Below are 21948 nucleotides of genomic sequence, written 5' to 3'. Positions count from 1 at the left end.
AAGGGAATTATTCGATCTTATACCAAGATGAACACCATCATTTTGACCATCATGATCAATACATGTACCAGCAACAATTGCTTGATTTGCTAAGACTACGAAATCGTTTGGGTCAAGTAAATAGTAATAATGTTCAAATATTTGTTTGTAATAACTTTTGTTGTTGTCGATCAAATGTTGTTTCGGAAAGATTGATTTCATTTCTCAATTGTATTTTAGTTGCATTTATAAAACTATTCAATTGCAGAAAGTTAACAAGATCTTTATCATCATCTCCAACTTCTACATTCGTTATTTTTTGTTGTTCAAGTCTATTGGAATAATTATATTCATTTTCCCATTTTCAAAATAATACAACGCATCATAAACGTCTGAGTTAACATCATGACCACGACCCTGGGTAGGACTGCTTGCAATACCCTGGCATTTCATGTCAACAAAGATACGTTATGGAGGAGTTACATCATACTTACGCAAGTGAACGATAGATCTACTGTATTTAGAACACAGCTTGGTTGACTGTGGTCCGATATTCAAGGAAGTGGAAACAACGGACGCTGTAACCTGATCCATGGTTGGTGGAAAAAATTAAATCACCAGAGTGTACTCACCCTGTGGAAGTTTATATATGTTGAAACTCAGTCGAGATGAATATTCATTGTTTAACCCTTTTCCAATTCTGAAACTGTAAGCCTTTTTATTCACATCAAGAGGTGAATCAGAGAAATCATTGATTCCATCAACGATGATGTTATTTTCCCTTGCTGACTCATCAACATCTTCCATGATGTACCGGAAAACATCTTTTTTGCTATTAGAGCTGCTGATATGTGATTCATTCATCTTTTTATTAAACTAGCAGTCAGCGATACAGTCAAATCTGCTTTAGCTTGGTTTACGTACATGACATTGGTGGCTGACAAAACGTCTGCGGTATCGGTGGATAATTTGGTTATTTTTTGTTTCATATCTAAATCAGCAACCATTTTATTAGAACCGTCTAACAATATTGCATCATTTTTATCCACTTTGTTGAAAACTGCAGTATCCATATATTGTTTGTTCAAAGCATTGTCTTTTTTGTTGGTCTTAAATTGATGATGTTATGATTAGTCATATCAAGATCACCAGTCATTGGCTTGGTTCCGTCAAGAGATAAAGCATCGGAAGCTAATGCACCAGCCTCATTAATTAATCGTTTCAATTCACCTCCCTGTGTGTGAAAATAACCATAGTTGATCACTTGATTTTGTTTGTTGTTCAAGACCAGCTTGGGTATCAATTTCAACAAAGGGTTTAATGATACCATGACCACCCATATTCAAATCACCACTCATATCGATTGATCCGCTCTTGATGAAATACATCACTCTTGTTGGCTTTATCCGCGATAGCAATATCTTGCTAAGTATTTTCCATATCAACATAAGCCTTGCTGACTAAATCATTACTTCCAAATAACCCATCACAATACTGTTCTGCATTTTTGATGACCTGTTGTTTCAAATCAAAATAATTGCCATCTTTATCTTTCTTCAGAAATTTGTCATTCAAATATTCTTTGTTAACAGGACTCTTGAGATCTTGGACTTTTGTGTTGTAATCATCGTCGGCTTTATGATCATCGGGATTGTCTAAATTGTATACTTGTTTATTTCGCATATCGTAATCACCAGAAGCTGTTAAATTAAAGACAATACCTCGTGGTCCAACTTGTCCTCTTGCACCAGTTTTTTTGAATATGTACAATATGATCATTGAAAGTATTTCCATTGAATATACCCATTATATCATTACGTTATAAAATTCCAGTGAAGTTCCTTTTCACTTTCTTTGTCTGCTTATCAACATAACAGAACGAGTATGGTTTACTTGTGGCTTTGATATATTTGTCTTTGTCAATACCAAGTTCTTGAGCTATCAAATTTCTTTCTCTTGTACTTGGAAAATCGTACAAACAAAAGTGATTGCACTTTATTCTGATTGTTTTCGGGCATACATAATAGCTCTACGTTAAGTAAACGACTGAACAGTTTTTATGTCGACCTTGAATGAAGTAATCGATCAGTGCTTTCTGATTCTTTTCACAAACAAAATCATCAAATATCACTATTCTCTGCAGGTCTGTGTTATTCATCTTACCCACAGGTATAATATTGTCACTAGAACAAACAAGAACATCATAACCAACATCTTTACTTATTTCATTCATATTATCAATCAATGTTTGATACTTGTTTTGACCAAGAGTTTTAGCATGCAAATGTATCTGATCGTAATACACCAACGGAGATTTAAGAATATGAATTAAAAGGTTAGTTTTTCCGCTACCGCTATTACCACATATCAACATTCTGAATGTATCTTTTGGCATAAATGGGTACAATTGTTTAAAATCATCATTTGATTTTTCACCAGTGTCTTAATTAGGTATTTCCATATAATAAGTTTAGGTAAGTGTATATGAATATATATAGATGGACATTGAGAGGTATAAAAAAACTTAGCACATCAGAAATTGAAGCTAGTGATACAACCAGAATCGTTCGCAATGCTATAAAAACCGAAAAAATATCAAAGCAGGATAAATATGATATCACAGCTGAACGATTAAAACCAACAATTGATATACAGAATTGATATACAGTATTGATGATAAACAAAACAAAATGATTGAAGTACTCCGAAAAAATCGAAGTGAATTAGAAAATTTTGTACTTTTGAATCAATCACCTGAAACGACAAAACAATCCACAACTTTACCTGTTGGATATAAACCCAAAATGCTCAAACCACCAAGTCCAATTATGTCTGATTTAGATAAAGGCTTTTGTAAAGATGATATAACAAATTTGCAGAAATACGATTTGCCTCCACCTTCAGAAGTTATCAAATCCGTTATTAACAATCAATTAGATATTAAAACAAACTTATTGAACGATTGGGTCAGACATCTCAAAAGATGGGGAGAGAAAAAGGTCAGTTATCAAAAAAGAAATACAAAACACAAAACAAAGCAATGATTGAAGAATTAGACAGAGAAATTGAATTGTTACAAAGATACAGAGATAGAATGAAACTCATAAAAGAAGGCTCTAAAACGATCGGTCAAGGTATATACACACAAAAAAAGAGGAACGCTTATAAAATTAATCCACAAACTGGAGGTTTTGGTAATTTAGTGATAGATCTTCCAAACTATATGGTCAGTTGAAACTCATCGCTCACAAGAATGGTGAAAAAGTATACGACAAACAGGTTGATTTTGATAGAATTGATCTGCTCACAAATAGATTCAATAGCCACAAGAATTATAGTGGATTGTCAAAAACGGTATTCAACGACCTCAACAGAATGAGTGCGATTCCAATTCACAGAACCTCCAAAAAAAGACAAAAAGATCGGAAGCGGTGTGATGTATTACAATAATCCCCGAGATCTTCTGAGTCGTCTTAAGCTTCTTGGAGGTAGTATTATGGCTGGTAATGATGCAGTAAAAGAAGAATTTATGCAAATAGCGCATACATTGAATAAACTTGGAATCTTGAATAACAATCAACTCAATGATCTGGTCAAAGAATATGTAATGATACAATATAATGCAACGATCACTTCGTTTTTCTTCTAAAAATAGAGACAAAGCTGGAATTAGTAAAACTCATGATTTCACAATCAATTTCAATGCTGTATATCAACTTTTTTGTGATTTCTAAAAGATCAATATGAGTCTTCTAAATTTAAGATTATTATACCTAACAAAAGACATACAGTGGGGTACTGCACTGTGTGTTCTCTCTGCATACTCTTCCAGGCAGGATAGTAATACATACACATGTATTTTTTTTTTTTTTTTTGGAATATGCTGTTACTGCATGGTCATACAAGAGGCACTAGTTGCTGCTGAGTAGTCTTAATATATGTGGACTAAATGTGACAAAATGTATATTAAATCTGCGCCAGTTCAGTACAATTTAATACAAAATTTTAATCAGCCGCAACTATAAAAAATAATTGTTAGCAGCTGATGTTACATGTACTTTGTGAAGGCTTCTGGAGGGGTTATACTTTTCTAAAGTACCTGGCAGCAAGTACTATTTTGATTTACTAAAGCAAGACTGTAGTAACTGCTAGGAAAATGTGTTTGGTACATCCCAGAAAAATTGGGTGGGGGTCAGTGCGGCCCACTTCACAAAACCCTTAAAATATTTATGACCAAAATCTGCGATTTTCTCTACCCCATTTATGACTGCTGCGACTGCTGCAGTTTCCCTAAACATAATTTGTGAACGGCTGTTGTTGATGGCCTTATCGATAATGATGAAAATTGAAGTAGCTTATTCTAAAAAACATACCAAATTCAAGACTACAGGGCAAAAGCCTTACCCTAGAGTATGTATGACCAAAACGGCTGAATAAACATACCCTTTGGGACTGCACATAGCTATATATAGCCCATATAAGAGAGTTCCCCCTCTCCCCTGCTGGAGTAGGAATCAATCTATTATTTCCTTGATGACATAATAAAGATAAAATCTCAAAATAATCAAGAGTTACTTGTATGCATGGGAATTCATGATCAAAATGATGCCTGATGCTTACAGTAAATTGCATAAATTACTCCTACAATGTGCCAGAATTCTGTCAATCTGGTTACTAACAGGCCACAAAAATCTGACTGTAGAATTGCCCCCGCAGGGTTTTGGCCCGGAGGCCAAAACCGAGGAGGCACCCTAGGATTCCCTGTATACATACAAGCAACAAAAGCTCTGGTACAACGACTTTCGGAGCTAATTATAAACGACCTCTGTAAATTATGTTCCCGTAGTACACAGTACTAACTATGGCCAGCAATACTTCATCCAGGTTGTTGGTAACATTATAGGCTATTGCACTTAGTGTTATCACTAAATCACGAACAACAAGAACCAAAAGTCGGCACCGACAACACCAGTTTTCCAAATGTGTAAAATTCGCCATACGATGACAGAAGGCTCTCCGTTATTTTGCTTCAAAACAATAATAAACTTTTCTCTTTTCCCGACATTTTTGCTTAAAAAGTCGAAGTAATGTGTCTGCAACATCTTTCCATCCTCAATATAAAGTGAAACGAAACTGATGGTTTGCAAATAGAGGGAAATCGTGAGTAATCGAATCCCCATTTTCTCGCTTTGTGAAACGAGCTGCGAAGCGCAGTTTAAACTGGATGTGACGTCATTTTTCGTTGGATGTTCAGGAGTCTTGTGCCCCGCCCCTGGGATATGATGTATTAAAAACTGATCATGTCAGGCCACGATTTGGGAAAAATTTAATAAGCGCCCCCCTCCTTGATTAAGCGCCCCCCTCCTTGATTAAGCGCTCCCTCGAATAAGCGCCCTCCGTCTTCTCCTAAATTTGAAACAACCGCCCTGGGCGCTAATTCGAGGATTTACGGTATTGGATGATGCCATGGGAAGTGCGTTTATCGAGTTAATGACAGTTTTGAGAGTCACATGCTCTTCAAACGCGTGAATCCCAATTAAACTACAACAGCCAGGCTTTTGTCACAAACGTTCACCTGTCATTCTAGTCTTCTTATATTCAGTCTTCTAAGCAGGGAAATGCGTCTAGCTCACGTTTAGTATGGATCCCTAGAAAACGCTGAAAGCCTATTTCTATGTGTCCCATTGCTGCAATTAATATTCCTGTGCTCATTTATATTTTCTTCTCCGTTGCAGTTCAAGAACACCAACCAATTCTGAGTATGCGTTGCAGATTTAAGCGCAGGTCTCATGCAAAGTTTGCCTTTATGGTCTTCACGGTTTTCGCCATCGGGGTTCTCTTTGGAAACGTGTTCACTCCATTACCACTGGATCATCCGGATCAAGAGGATGGACTACCAAATATCGTGACGGAAACCTCCAAACGGAATCGGTTTCTAGCTGAGTAACTAAAAGTTCCATAGAACTAAACGCTCTAAGAGCGTTTACTCGGGTTTCATACCGCAACACAAGTAAGCTTATTGCACACAATGAAAACAAATAAAAGAATCAGGAAATTTTAACTTTTTTAATAAGAATATTACTAGTAGTAATCAAAGATTATGAGAGTGCGTTCGACGCCGTCACTTTAATATATATACCTTAAATAAATGATTTTACTAGCTGACTTTCAACCTCTGTCTATTGCTAAAATTAACGTTTTTCATTGACAACCGAGGTTTTACAGACAGATATATCATGCCAGTTTAAAGAGGTCCCTGTACAAACTATGATTTGTTGATTCGTTGCGTGACAGCGCCAGTTTCCGTAGACTCAAATCTCGTGCTAAATATTCTGACATTAATTGGTAATGTTTAAGGGTAAAAGTTAGTTTGAAAACGTATATTTTATTACATTATTCTAAGCTGGAAGCACAAATATAAGCACCCTGCGAGTAGAGCCTCTTTTATCGCTTTTTTGAGCGGTGCAAAGCATATGTGCCGTGAGAAAAGCCTCTGCTTGCAGGGTGAAATATAAGCGGTACATTTGCAGTCGTGTGCTCGTTCATCGTCAGCGTAAACAAACTCCCTGCGACTGATTCGAGTATTTCCCCTGATGAATAAAGTAGACAGTACTTACATAATTTGCCGTTCCTTGGTTCAGGCACACTCTTACGGATCTTTTTCCACCGATTCCAAACAATATTTGACCGTATAAAGACTGAGCTACATGTATCTTTCGCGACTGGAACTAATCAACAAATGCAATCTAAATATAGCTGTTCCCACAATTAACATTCCAAGACCAAGGCGATTCAAAGTCGTGTTCGTTAACATATAAAATAAACAAGCACAATTCGCTCAGATTTCGATAAATGCTACCGTCGAAGCGTGTATATTCACCAATGCCCAACGCTGAGAGCACAAAATAGCGAAGCCCACGGCGACTGAATGGAAAGAACTCTGAGAAAGATCCAGCGCAAAGACGAGCTCGCATAGCCTGCTTACATGCTCACATGTTCGCCACATGTCTTATGACATGTACTCACATGTCTTAGTATTAAACAGTACCAGTTTACTGGCCGTGACAATGCCCCTGCAAAACTCAAGCGGGGTGGCCATTTTGGTGTCCTTACAGAAATGTGGAGTTTTTCTGCATATAACCGTGCTCAGGGCACCCAACTATGGAAAGCCACAGGCCAAAATTAGGCTTGCGTTCAAATATTGTTTTTCCGGCCCAGGCTGAATATTCCTATTTTTGTGCCGATTTTAGGCTGAAAATATTCTTGTAGTATGCTTAATTATAGCTTACGACATTTCCGCTTAAGGATGTATTGGGGTATCAATTACAAGTGTTTGGTGTCTACATCTGTCTTGCTTTACATTGTGCACGTGCTCCATCGCTGTTCGTTACAGTCGGTTAGGTCAAGATATCACTCAGACGACACTTGGCCGTTTTGGCTTAAAAAAAAAACATTTCTCACAGAAATGCCGTGATGGAAACGAAAATGCCCGATTTTGTTTCAACTGTGTCAAAGACAATTAAAGGTGATAACTGCAGTAAACTCTTTGTGAACCAGCAAGGGTTGTCTGTCAATAAAAAATGTGTGCATGGTGTTAGCGAAATGACAAAGGCAGCCGGGAAAGGAGTTCAACCAAAGAAGGATCCTGAGGTAAAATGAGGTAAAATTATCCGTGTTTCAATATAAAATAGTTCATAATATTCTCTATACAAATAAAATTCTGTACAAGATGAAAAAGAAACAGCAACCAGATTGTCCTTATTGCTATGACATTGATCAAACACCACTCCATATATCCGTGGAATGTCCAACAGCTAAATCCTTTTGGAATAAATTTACAAAGTGGTACAACGCTACATGCGGAGGAAACATTGCTTTGGAGCTAAACGAAATTATATATGGTGTTTTAAGATACACATCGTCCAGTTTAAGCCTAAATCACTTGATCATAATTGGAAAATATTTTCTTTACATTAACGCAGTTCATGATGAAAAAAGACCCCAGTTCACAGATTTTGTAAACCCTTGTTAACGAACAAATTGAATTAGAAAAATATATTGCGATTACGACAAATAAACTACTTTCTTTTAACAAAAAATGGTCCAACTTTTTAAACAATTAATTATTGGAGGCTAGCTGTGCAAATGCAAATACTGTTACTATCCATTTGTAAGTAACTTAATTAAATTTATCAATTTGTAAGTGATTGTATTGTATCGTAGTATTAGTATTGTTCTTAGAAGCATTAGTATCGTTTTGTTAGTATTATCGTATTGTAAGTATTTTCGTATTTCTTTAAGTCGTTTTCAGTACCTAAGTGTAAAGTAATTTGTTGTGCATGAAATAAATAAATTTATTTAAAAAAAAAAAAAGAAGAAGGATCCTGTTGGTGAAACTGAAAGCGAAATCAAAATTGCTGTTCAAGATACGTTGGGTAAACTCCTATTAATTGTTTCTGATGAAAGTACTGTCTCTAAAGAAGGTTTTGTACGATCAAAGTCCATTTTACTGAGCGGAACATATAGTTTAAAAGACCTGTTAAAAGTTATTTTTTTACCATGTGCATACAAATCGTCCGTACCTTTTTCTAAAAGGCGTTTAAATCAAAATTGCAGCTCCGTCAAGTGGTAAAACTAAGAGCAAACTAAGAAGTGCAAATAGACGGGAGCAGTACTCTGTCCAGTTTAAAGCCAGGGTCATCCATGATGTTGAAGCTGGGGGATTAGCCCAAGAAGAGATTGCAAGCAAGTACTGTATCAACCAGTCCTTAGTTTTTAAGTGGATGAGGAGCAAGGCAAAGATAATGCCTGCTGCTGTGGATGCCCATAAGAAACTGTTCAAATGAGAAATGGATTAAAGCACAAACAGCTCCACTCTATTCTTTTTACCAAGTTTAAAGAAGCGAGATCTAAAGGGTACTGCGTGGATTTCAACTGGTTGTGGTCTAAAGCAAGAGTGACGCAGAGAGAGATCACTGGCGATCTCAACGCGACAGTGTTGTTGAGTCCTTTTTGAAGAAATACAACGTCAGAATGCGGGCGTGCCAAAGATGCCGAAAAACAGCAAAGCAGAATTTTGAGCTCGACCTAAAGAAATGGCACACAACCACTCGGGAGAAATCAGTGCGCACTGGAAGAAATGACGGCTACGATGAAAAATGAAGCAGATATCAACCAAAGCAGCGCCTCAATGTTGACCAAACCCCTCTCCCTTTTGTTATTGGAACATCACGCAGGTATGACCACTTAGACAAAGACGTCGATCAGCATGGCCACAAAGTCTGGATCAGTCAGCCTGGAAGTGGTTTGGACAAGCGCCAGTGCACACTTCAGATCTGTTTCAGACCAACTGGTGAGCAACAGGCTTGGTGTTATCTTCCGTGGAACTGGAAAACGCATAAGCCAAGATGAAAAGGAAGTCTACCAGACGTCGATGTCTACTACCAGGAAAGTGCATGGGTGGATACAAAAGTGTCTGTTGAATGAGTACAGAAAACTCTTTCACCGTCTGTAAAGGATAATGCACGTCTTTCCTTTTCTGTGACAATCTAACGGCACCAGTGTCGGATGAATTTAAGGAGTGTGTTTCACAACTGAATGGTGTAGTTTGGTATGGGCTACCAAATGCGACCGATATGTGGCAACCTGTTGACGCCGGATACCCTCAGATCCAGATCAAGCTCAGCGAAGATGGTTGGATGATAACGAAAACGCAGAAAAGTGGTATGGCCACGACAGTTCTTTTACATCAAAGGAGAGACGGATCCTCATCACACACATTGGATAGGTGAGGCCTATGAGAAATTGACCAGCGCTGAATACGACCACCTACGGCGGCGAGTGTGGCAGAAGACCGGGTGCCTGATAACGGCTGACGGATCAGAGGACCAACTAATAAAACCAGAAGGGCTGAAGAACTATGAAGTTCCACCACCCGCTTATCTCCTACCGTCAGCTTGTCTTCCTCAAATTGAGAAGAACCCTGTCTCAGGAGCAGAAGACATGGTCTCCGAGGAAGTAGCCTATCCAGAGGATCCTTGTGAAGAGCTACCCGACACAGACATGGCAGAGATCCAAGAAGATAGGTTTGAAGATAGAAATTACAACGATGGTCTTGTTGGAAGGAAAGTCACAGCCCTGTACGAAAATGGCTGGTTGACAGGAAAAATTGTTTATTTGAACAAAGAGTTAAAGGAATACAAAGTGGGCTATGCCGACAAAACGTCCGACTACCTGTCCTTCCATGACTTTGATGGGGTTGAAGTGACTTTGGAGCCAGACTGCTGGCAATAAAGCCTGATATATATATCTTATTAGATGTTTTGGTGTGTAGTATCGCTGTGTATTTTTACGAGTTGTGCCGTATTTTGACGAGCCCGTAGGGCGAGTCAAAATACAAACAACGAGTAAAAATATATAGAGGATATTACACGGTGGCGAGAAGATATGAATTTTATGTTTGAGTGGCAAGAACAATATCTCACTCGTGAGATATTGTCCTTGCCACGAGAACATGAAATTAATATCTTCGAGCTAACGTGTAATGTTCTTTTTATTATATAGACATACTGATGACGGAATTTTTGACGATTTTTCAAAGGTTTCCAACCACTTTTCGAAGATTTCCAAAAATTCTACAAAACTTGTCCGAAGGTCACACGAACGTTGCTGAACATTTTTCGAAAATTTCCGAAGACTACCGAAGATTGCCGAAGACTTTCGAGGAAGACCCGAAGATGTTTCGATCATACGCCAACAAATTTAAGTACAATTTAAGAGACAAACTTGATATCAGTGAAATCATCGATAACTTCAATAGTGAGGGTATGGAAAATATATTCTTATAAGAAAGAAAGAGTGTATTCAAGTTGCTTCGTCGAGTCTTTATCCAATTCCATGTTGTTTGCCTCATCTTCGAAGCTTATCGGAGGTTTTCGTCTCGGCGTCATAGTTTGTTTTTAAGTCAGTAGTCGTATTTTTTTGCCAGCGTTTTCGTAGTTTGAACTCGTCCATGCTTCATTTGCTATCTCGCGAGAACGAGCATGAACTTTGCTTTTGATAATGATAGTCGAAGCTAGGGATAAAGAAATTGCCTCAGTGAAAGATTTTTCCTCTTCTTCCTCCCGGAAACCGTCGTCGCCAGTTCCTAACAAACGCGTGCAGGCGAAACAACAGGAACTGTCGCCGCTGGAGCACAATTTGCCACCGAAAAATCCTGAAGCAACACCGAAGCCTTTCTTTTCATAATCGAAGCAACCGACAAGCTCGTCGGCCGACAGGAAACTCGAAGGAATTAAACTGCCGACATTTTCTGGTGACAAGACTTTTGGACTACGTTCGAAAGTATCGTGGACGATTCTGATGAGCCCGCTAAGTACAAGATGGTGCAAACGAAGACAACTTCAAAATTATCTCGAGGAAGTGAAGAGAATTCAACCAGTTCAGGAAGGAAACGTAAAGGAGCCCGAGAAATTTGCCTATACCCTCGTAAGCACAGTCTTTACTCTCCGTGAACATAGCCGATGGAGAGAATTGCAGCCTGGAGGCCTTCTTCTCACTGTTGTTCTGGAAAAGATTCCGAAATCCATGTTGTCCAGATTTCACCGGTGGAGCAGAATCCATTGAGACTATTCCAGACTGGATAACTGGGGAATCAGAGTATCAAGTGAAAGCTGCAGAGACCGTGGAGGACCTTCACGGTGCCAAAGGAAAGCCGGGAGAGGAAGATAGGAAACGGTCGAATCGAAACTTTCTTATCGTAAAGCAGAAGTGTGATATTTGCCGTGGAGGTCACGCAGTCAGGAACTGTGAAAGATACATAGCTATGAGTGTTGATGACCGATGGAAAATTGTTAAGGAAAAGAATCTGTGTTGCAGTTGTTTGGCTAATAACCACCAAGGAAAGGATTGTAGGAGAGCGAAAGAATGTGGTGTGAATGGTTGCAAGAGAAATCACGACAGACTCTTGCATCAATCAGAGGACAGTCGAAACCGTGGAGTAGCTGTTGCCGAGTAATCCTCGAATTCTCATCCTCATGAGGATCCTTCCACGCCTTCCGCTAGACGGGGCTTTGGGCTGGTCGTGTGTTGGTCCCCAGAAGGGAAAACCATTATCGTGCAAGCGATGACTAGAGAAGAGAAGATTGCATGGTCAAAACTCGCCTTTCACTTATCCATTATGGGGAGCGTTACCAACTTGCCACACCTTGGAAAACGGATTGTTCAATGTTGGCAAACAACTGTGAGATAGCCAAACGTTGAGTTAGAAACACAGAGAAGCGCTTGATTCGCCAACCGTTAGTGGCAGAAGATTATCAGCGGGTCATTACCTCATGTGTTGAGAAAGGGTACATCCGCAAGGTACAACAGAACGAGAACGAGCCGAAAAGGACCTGGTACCTTCCTCGCTTCCCAGTATGCCGTCCTGAGAGATGACCAACGAAGACATGAATCGTATTTGATGCCAGCGCTAAATTCCAGGGTGCATCCTTAAACGATCACATCCTGCCCGGTCCCAAGCTACTGACAAATCTGTTTGATGTGCTTCCTCGCTTCCATCGTTTCCCAGTGAAATGTACTTACAGATACGCATACCGCCTGAAGACCGTCTGAAGTTCAGATTTCTGTGGAGGAATTTGGAAGTTGATCGTGATCCTGATGTATACGAATTTGAATGTGTCGCGTTCGGAGACGTATCTGCCCCGTTTCGTGCCCAATTCGTGTGCCGGGATCCACGAAGAGATATTTCCGCTTGCATCTGAGACAGTGAGAAAATCGACGTACATGGTTGATTCGTTGGATTCAACTAGAGAAAATGACACTGCAATCCAATTATTTCACGAGCGTCAAGGCCTGAGGGGAAAAGCAGGGATGAAAGCTCGAAAACGTTTAAGCAATTCGTCATTCCTCAGGAACTGAGAGCGTTTGAAATCGATCTTAACCACAATGTTTTGCCATCAACCTATACCCTTGTGGTTTTGTGTAACGCACAGGAAGATGCTTTCTCCTTTCGCATCGCGACACCTGTGGTGGCGGATACTGCTACAAAGAGGTTCATCGCGGGGAAGAGTGGCAGAAGTTTTTGATCCATTGGGTCTTGCGAGTCCGTTCATAGTGCGTGCCAAGATCTTTATTCAAGATTTGTGGACAATGGGCTTGCGTTGGGACGAGCTTATTACTCAGGAGCTTTCTATTCGAGCGAAGGAATGGTTCTTGGAGTTGGAGGGCTTGAAGGAAAGGTTCCAAAGAGCCTGAGAGATCATAAGGCGGAGAAATCGAGTTCCGTTCACACCTTTGTAAACGTCTCAAACGATGCCTATGGAGCAGTGAGCTTCCCGAGATTTGAATACGACCAGGGCTATTACGGTGTCTCAATCATTGCGTCAAAGACGAAAGGTGCCCCTTTCAAGCCCATGACTACACCGCGACTGGAATTGATCGCAGCAATCCTGGTTTTGAACCTAACCTTGTCAATCACAGAAACCTTGAACGTTCCGACAGCCGACGCACATTTCTGGTCAGACAATATGAATGTTTTATACTGGATCCGTGGCAGGGGAGGACAGTTTCGACCATTTGTTGCAAATAGAATTGGAGAGATTCAACGCCAGTCTAGCCCCGAGCAGTGGCAGTACATAGAATCCAAAGAAAATACAGCCAATGTGTGTTCCCGTGGATTAAGAGCGCGCAGCTTAATGGAAAGCCAACTCTGGTGGAATGTTCCGCAGTGTCTGGTGGAATGTTCCGCAGTGTCTGAGTGTCTGCTTTTGTCTTCAGATTTATTGCCAATTGCCGTGCAAGCCGAGAACATCGGTTAGATGTTCCCTAACACCTGACGAGATCCAGAATGTTGAAGTTAGAATTATTCGAGATACGCAGCGAACAGACGTTTATGAAGAATTTAGTGCCATTCAAGGAAGCCGAGCGTTTTCTAAGAAGAGCCGATTGTTAAAGCTGACACCCAAAGTCGACCACGATGGCTTACTTCGCTGTGACGGACGGTTGCAGTACGCCGAGTATCTTCCCTATGATGTGCGTTTTCCAATCATCTTGCCTAGAGGGAACTGGACGACTAAACTGACCGTGAAGTTCTTTCACGAAGCTGGACATCATGTCACCGGCACAAATCACACGCTACAAATCTCTCGACCAAGTACTGGGTAGTAGCAGCTCGAGAAGAAATCCGAGACTGGGAAAAGGCATGCAATGAGTGCAGGAGACGTAAGTTGAAAGCCGCTGAGTAAATCATGGCGCCACCACCGGATGTAGGAGTACATCCACTTCGAGCATTCGCCCACCTTTCAGTCCATTACGGAGGCCCGTTCATTGCTGTGCAAGGTCGTGGACAAAAGCGTTGGCCGTGTCTGTTTACGTGCTTATCAAGTCGGGCAATACACTTGGATATGGTTTATGGTCTGGCCACCGACAGCTTCTTGAGGTGTTTCGTCCGAATGACGAGTCGCAGAGGATATACGTTAACGATCGTCAGCAATCGTTGAACCAACTTCACTGACGCAGAGAGAGAGCTTCGGGAGTTAGCAGACGACTTGGATCACACTCAAATCCAAGATCAAGAGGCCAGTAAAGGAGTGAAATGGTCTTTCAATCCTCCGTTAGCGCCCCATTTTGGAGTTCATGCATGAAGTCATGATTAAAGCAGCGAAAAAGGCTATACGTGCGATGCTCGGCAATGTAGATGTTAATGACGAAGAACTAATGACGGCCTTTGTTGGAGTAGAAGACTTGTTGAATTCCCGTCCTCTTACGTATCAGTCAGCCAGCCCGAAATATGCTACTTCACTCACCCCTAATCATTTTCTCCATGGCCAGATGGGAGGTGTCTCAGCTCCGGAGTCCATTGACGAAGTTACGTTCAGCCCAAGAAATAGATGGAGACGAGTTCAAGAGTTAATCTCGCATTTTTTGAAGAGATGGATGAGAGTGTGGCTACCGTTATTAACTCCAAGTCAGAAGTGGACTGAGGCGAAGCCGAATTTAAAGATTGATGATATTGCGCTTGTCATATCTCCTGATTGTCCCACGGCACACTGGCATTGGGAAGAGTTCTCGAAGTATTTCGAGGACAAGACGGTCACGTTCGACCCGCCAAGATTCAAATTGGTGAAACCACTTTATGAGGCCTGTTTCTAAATGCGTTCTACTGGAGTCCAACTAGGACGAAGAGGTTGAGTCGCGAAGAGTTTGACAGAGTTAAGTCGGGGAGAATGTTCGGAAGACATTGTTTAAGAATAAACGCTTGACCAGTGTATGCGGAAGACATTGTTTACTTTTCGAAAGACCAATAATTTCATGAGACATTTCGTGAAAATTTTGTATTTAGCATGATTATTGATTGACTCGTATGATCGGGCGAACATTGTGAACAGTCTCGAGTTGTATTCGAGTCGTAAGCTAGTATCCGAGCTGTACATTGAAATAAGAGTATTCGACAGTTATTTTTTGCTCCTGGTTGCCGTTCCGTCCGACCACCCAGCGTTTCATAATAGGCCATTTCCGAGTTGGCTTTTGCCTCTGTGTCAAAGACAGTTTTCCTGCAAAACCATTCTTATGAAACTGTGTTCCGCCTAGAGATACATTTTCACGTACCGTAAATCGTCAAATTAGCGCCCGGGGCGCTTAATCTAGGGGGCACTTATTTAATCTTTCCCAAATCGTGGCCTAACATTGGCATTTTTTTTAATACATCGTCTGCGCGTAAACAACAACATAAGCTGTTAATCGATATGAAAAGCTGATCCCAAAGTTTAAATCGCGGCACTGTTAGCGCTTAACGTGTTCATAGTGTTCACTTGACGTGTTCACAAACTGAAACAATGTACAAATCTAATACTACACGACGAGAACTATACATCCTTTGTTGTCTCATTACTCGTCCACAAAATATGGGGAGGGGAGGAGGATCGCTTATTTAAAATTTCGGCCGATAGGATGGGCGCTTGCTCGAAGGGGACGCTTATTCGAGGTGGGGCGCTAATTCGAGGATTTACGGTAAATCAAATTCATTTCCATATGAAAAATTTTGCACGCGGACTTGTTTTGAAACAAAGGCCCATGGTATCTCTAAAATGGCCTTTTTACGACAACTCAGTTCAATCGTATAGAGCGTTTTCACATGACCTCACGGAAGCCATATTTGGTTCTCCAAAACAATAAAACGTCGGCCATGTTGGTGGAATAGTATTGAAGAAACTGCGCAGCGCCTTTTAAACTACAAGTAAATGTTAAAAATATCGTTAAAAAGAAGCTTAGTGGCGGTATAAATCAACCAAGGTTTCGGGATTACTGCCTTCTTCAGGGTGTTTAAGCCAAACCAATCCTGAAGGAGTTGAACTCTTTCCTTATGTAAACACTTTCTTTTGTTCCAAGAAATTTCCATGGCTGCTAACCAGATTAGCTAGTGAGTACACTCGATACGGTAAACATTGACCGGGACAAAAGAGTAACAAAGTTGTTATTCACAAAACTTATTATGGTAATTGAACTGAGTGGAGTGCAAATTGTTTAGGTAACCAAATGGGTACAACTGGAAATGAATAAGCACAAGTGAATTATTCAAAGACTGATAAAATTGCAAGAGTCAATAAGACACGTGAGCGCGATTTGAAGTCTTTGAAAAATCTACGAGTGCTTAGGCAAAGCGTTAATCACTACAAATTTTTAAAATATTTCGATCTGTAAGAATCTGATCAAACCTTCACTAATATGTAGTGAGTAATAATTTGATTAGTAAATTACCGAATTTGTTACGAACAAAACGTTTACCTATATTACAGTCTTTTAAAGGGTAATATTTCGATTCTTTACACGTATATCAACACTTACAGAGACAACAATAATAAAGTAGTATTATTATCGTCATCATCATCATCATTATCATTATCATTCTTACTGTTATTATTATTGTTGTTGTTGTTATTATTTTCATTATTATTATTATTATTATTACGATAAGACTGAGAAAATGACTCCATTGTGATGAGCTGGGAGCAGGCACATTTATCATTTATTTCTAATTTGCACTGCAGCGCAAATTAATACAGGCGTGCTCGTAATTTCAGTTTTCATTCATATAGCAAATGAGAAATCGTCAGAAATGTAGCAATTTAACGATTTCTCGCGATGTGACTGAATAAGGTCAGCCCGCCTTACACGTACGCTCTTCTTCTATGGTATCGTGTTAACTTGCGAGTATCTGCATGAGAACAATTTTTAATCATCAGCAAAAATCTGTTTTTTAATAATTTCGTATTGTTTCTGCTTATTTGGCAAATTTGCAGAAGTTCTTGAAAGAAAAGTCTTTGTACGTCCTTGCATACGGTGGGAAAAACTGTCCTGCTCTAACAAAGTCCCAAAATCAATGTACGTTAACAGGAAAGGCATTGAGGTCGGGCAACTTTTCTCTCTGGAGACGGCATTATTCACGAAAAGGAATTTATAATGCCAAAAACCGTATCAGATTGTAGAAAGTGGAAAATATGAAGCATTTTTTGTCTCCAACGGTTTTAATTTGGCCAAAAATTAAATGTGTCGCCCGTGTCCGGCAACTCGCTCGTCAGTCGTCACTCGTCACTCGTCACTTGAAACAGGAACATTTCAAGACTCAGCCTCCAGGTCATTCAACAGTCTGCCAGATAACATCAAGCTTGAGTCTAATGCTAAAACATCTGCGAGGAAAGGTTATAAGTTTTTGAAAACTAAGGCCGAATGCAGATTAGATTGTTTTGAATCTGCATAATTAATTAATTTTTTACATATTTGTGTTTTCCACATGGTTTTTTACTTGTAAATTATACTGATATATCTATATGTATTATTAATTTTTACTTAGCATATGATGAATGTAGAACTCACTCACTCACTCATCCTCTTCGCTCCTTCGTCAGTGGAGCATAAGGCCACGCAACAACAAGTACCATCCATCACGGTCTTGAACTTCCAGCTCAACCGCATTCCATCTTATCCATCCCAGATCTTTCCGTTCGGCTTCAATGGTTCTCCTCCAAGTGATCTTTGGTCTGCCGGGCCTTCTCTTGCCTTCAGGGTTCCAGGTGAGCGCAACTCTGCAGTTGTTATCCTTCTCTCTCCTCAAAACGTGATCGATCCATCTCCATCGTCTGACCTTCAAAGTTTCTGAGATGGGACCCTCTCTAGCTCTTTCATAGAGTTCACGGTTAGAGATGGTGTACGGCCAAAATATGCCAAGGATTCTTCTTAGGCATTTTCGATGGAAGACACCCAGGCGCTCCATGTCAGTTTACCCTCCACATCTCAGCCCCATACAGGAGCATAGAGATCACGCAGCTCTTGAAGATTCTCAGCTTGGTGTGCTTGCTGTATGTCTTAAACCTCCGGACAGGATTTAGAGTGGCATATGCTCTTCTTGCGATTGACAGCCTGCGCGAGATGTCTTCATGTGACCCGCCGGCTCCATGGACTGTGGCACCTAGGTAGATGAAGGAGTTGACGTCTTCAACTTCTAAGCCATCAATGGCAATCCTGTGGGTGACCTTGGCGTTTGTTCGTAGCACTTTTGTCTTTGTGGTGTTGATACAGAGTCCGGTATACCTTGAGACCTGATGGAGGCGGCTGAACTTCTCTTGAAGATCTTTGTGCCGGCTGGAGAGCAGGGCTATGTCACCTGCATAATCTAGGTCCTCTAGGACCGTGGTGAACTTCCACCTCAGGCCTCTCCTTGCATTGGTGGTGTTCCTCATTACCCAGTCAATAGTGATGTTGAAGAGAAACCTGACATAACATAGCTCTGCTTGACTCCTGTCTCTACAGGAAACCAATCTGATGTTCGTCCGTTTTCAACAACGCAACAGGTGCTTCCATCATAAAGCTCTTGTATGATGTCGACGAAGTTGTCAGGAATTCCATAATGCCTGAGAATGTTCCAGAACTTTTCTCCTCTCACACTATCAAAGCCCTTCTTGAAATCGATGAAAGCAATGTACAAGGGTGTTTGCCATTCAGCACTCTGTTCTAAGATATTCCTGAGGATGAAAATCTGTTCAGTTGTCCCTCTTCCTCTTCGGTAGGCAGCCTATTCTTGCCGTAATTTCTTCTCAACTCCATCCTGCATCCTCATCAGGAGCATTCTGCGGAAGACTTTTTATGGTACTGAAAGTAAGGATATCCTTCGGTAGTTGTCACTTCTTCTTCACTTCTCTGAAACCTACCCACCTTACCTCGCTGAGTCCGAGAATGCTCAGCTTGTACCTTCTCATTTTTTTCATGAATGATGCTGTCTTTCCGATGGTATACATTGTTCTGACGTTCCAGCATCCTATGTTTAAGTGGTCTTTGGGTGTAAGGAGGGATCTTTTACGCGGCCTTGTCGTGCTCCTGGCTTCCCTACGGCTTTCACCTGGAGCAGTCATTGTTGCTTCAACCCAGTGGAGGAAACTCTCATCAGGGATGTCGCAGTTCGCACTAGTCCGATCCCGGATAGCATTTGTTTCTGAAGTGGTGTCTGTAGCAAGTTCGTTTTTCATGGGAGAGGGTTGCTGGTCCTCTACCCAACCTGATTTTACAAATCAGGAGACTGCCGGACTGCTTTTGTCAAGACTCTCACTCAAGACCTCTCTGACATGGTTGAATTTACCAGGGGTATGCACCCCAGTCAGTACAGCCCTTGAGATCATCGAGCCGCACAAGCCTCTACACCACGACAATGTAGAATGTAGAACTAATCTGTAAAAAAGCCATCATTAAACCATTATTATCATTATCATTATCATTATCTTTATCATCATTATCATTATTATTATTATTATTATTATTATTATTATTATTACTCGTGGAGTATCCGTAGGGAGGAAAGTATTTGTGTAACTTTAAACAAAATATGTTATTCCTCATGAAATGAAACCCAGAGTACTCGAGCCTAGTATTAGAAGAGGCCAGAGCAACTTGAGCATTTTCTTATTTTTGTTTGTTGTCGTGAGAAAGACTATTATCGTGTCGTTTCGGCAGGACAGGTCGGTTTTGACTTTCGCTCGCACTGCGGGGGCAGCTACCATATGCAAGGATTTAACGCGTTAAAGTAGTCTATTCCCCTAAAACAGCGCGCGCACTTTCTACTCACCTCTTTTTTCATTCCCAAGTCAGTTCCAAACCTGAGTCAAGCTACACGAAAGTCACTTTAGTACTTTTCTTGATCTTCACAGGCGAACAGCCTTCTATTTGCCTGGAAAAAAAGATCATAAACAGTTCCACAATAACTAGACTGGGAAGCTACCCTAAAGGAAAAGGTAAGATTAGAATATTACATTTCAAATGCTATGTAGCTACGGTGCTGTGCAATGAACATTGGTCAAGAGAATATGGAGGGTAAGAGAGTTAATTACCCTTCTATACTCTAGTCGGATCCAGTCCTGTAGCTGTTTTCGTGGATCTAGAAAATGCGTGTAGAGACACTTTGGCTGATCACGTGCTTGTTTTTGGTCGTCAACATTTAAAGGTATACTTCTCTCAAAATACATCCCTTCCATAAAAAAAGGCTTAGGAGTGTAAATGCAACCTGCTTTGTTTCCATTTTAGGCTTTCTTACTATTGGAATCTCATCAATTGCTCGTCCTAGTGGAGATAACTACCTTATTAGAACGATCCAAGGCTTGATAAACCAGACGAGTGACGAGGACAGGCGCGAAATCTTCGTAGTGATATTCCTCGCCGACTTTGATGAAGCAGCTAAATCTGCCACTTTGGTGGGGTTGTCGAATCGTTTCAGGAAATATATTGACCAAGGTTTTATCCGTGTAATTTTTGCACCAAACGAGTTTTACCCAGCGCTCTCGAATATGAAAACCGGCGAAATTTCGCGATAATCCGCAGAGGATCTTTTGGCGCTCAAAGCAGAACGTGGACTTTGCATTTTTAATGTGCTATTGCCACGGTCTCTCGCAGTACTATATTCATTTAGAAGACGATGTACTTCCAGCGCCAAGCTTTTATCCCAAGCTCCGTGATTTTATCTCATCGGTTAAGACAACTTGGCCCAGTCTGGACGCTTCCTTCATGGGACACGTAGCCAAAATTTATCACGCCAACGACCTGGAAAATCTTGCCACGTATTTTTACCTCATGTACGACGAAATGCCCGTAGATTGGTTGATTATATTTTGGCGACAGATTAAACATGATGGACATTACCTCAGTTTTCCTCCAGCTTCCCTGTTTCAACATATTGGAAGTCATTCTTCTTTTGCGGAAAACAAGGGCCGTAATACCACCGCATCAAGGGAAAAATATTTTGACCAGTACGATCTCAAATACAAGGGTTTGAATCCTTTGGCTAACGTCAGCAGCCAAATGACGTCTAGCTATGGACATCCTCAAGATGCTTACAACAGAGGTTATGGCTATTTCTGGAGCAAGGAAGTCAAGAAAGATGACTTTATTATTGTCCAGTTTACTCCAGCAGTATCTATACGTAAAGTGTTCCTTGATACAGGCTCTTATATTGCTCCTGATGATCACCTTCGGTCGGCTGTTTTGCAAGCAAGTTTTAACAATAAAAACGAACTGCAGACAAATGCAAATGGAATTAAAACTTGTACAGTGTTTGAGACAAATGGAAATTTCCAACACGGGAAAGTCGAAGTCACTTTCAATGAAAGTAATAAAATGACATCTTGTTTACGGGTGTTGGTGACACAAGACCAGACTAACTGGGTTTTCTTCAGGGAGATTGATGTTTAGCAAGTTTAAACTCAAGTCTTTGTACTCAGGCCCTAGTTCAGTTTCAAATTTGCAGAGAGGATTATTATAGGCAAGAGACTATCTCGTTTTCCTCATTAATAATAACAATAACAACCACGACAACAATAGAGGTAGTCATAGATATTAACAGGATTGTTTTTAAATTTTTGCGTAGAGATCAAGATAGAGTTGTAAGAACAGCAATGATTAACTCTTATGGAAATGGAGGGTTAAGGGTGTTAG

General features: G+C 40.5%; 1 pseudogene; it reads left to right on the top strand.

The window, feature by feature from the left end:
• The first annotated feature begins 4963 nt into the window (after positions 1 to 4963).
• Positions 4964 to 21714, top strand: LOC145469972 (alpha-1,6-mannosyl-glycoprotein 4-beta-N-acetylglucosaminyltransferase-like; annotated as a pseudogene).
• The last annotated feature ends 234 nt before the right edge of the window (positions 21715 to 21948 follow it).

The sequence above is a fragment of the Orbicella franksi genome, chromosome 15, assembly GCF_964199315.1.
Source record: "Orbicella franksi chromosome 15, jaOrbFran1.1, whole genome shotgun sequence".
NCBI lineage: Eukaryota > Metazoa > Cnidaria > Anthozoa > Scleractinia > Merulinidae > Orbicella > Orbicella franksi.
This window is presented reverse-complemented; position numbering and strand designations above follow the sequence as displayed.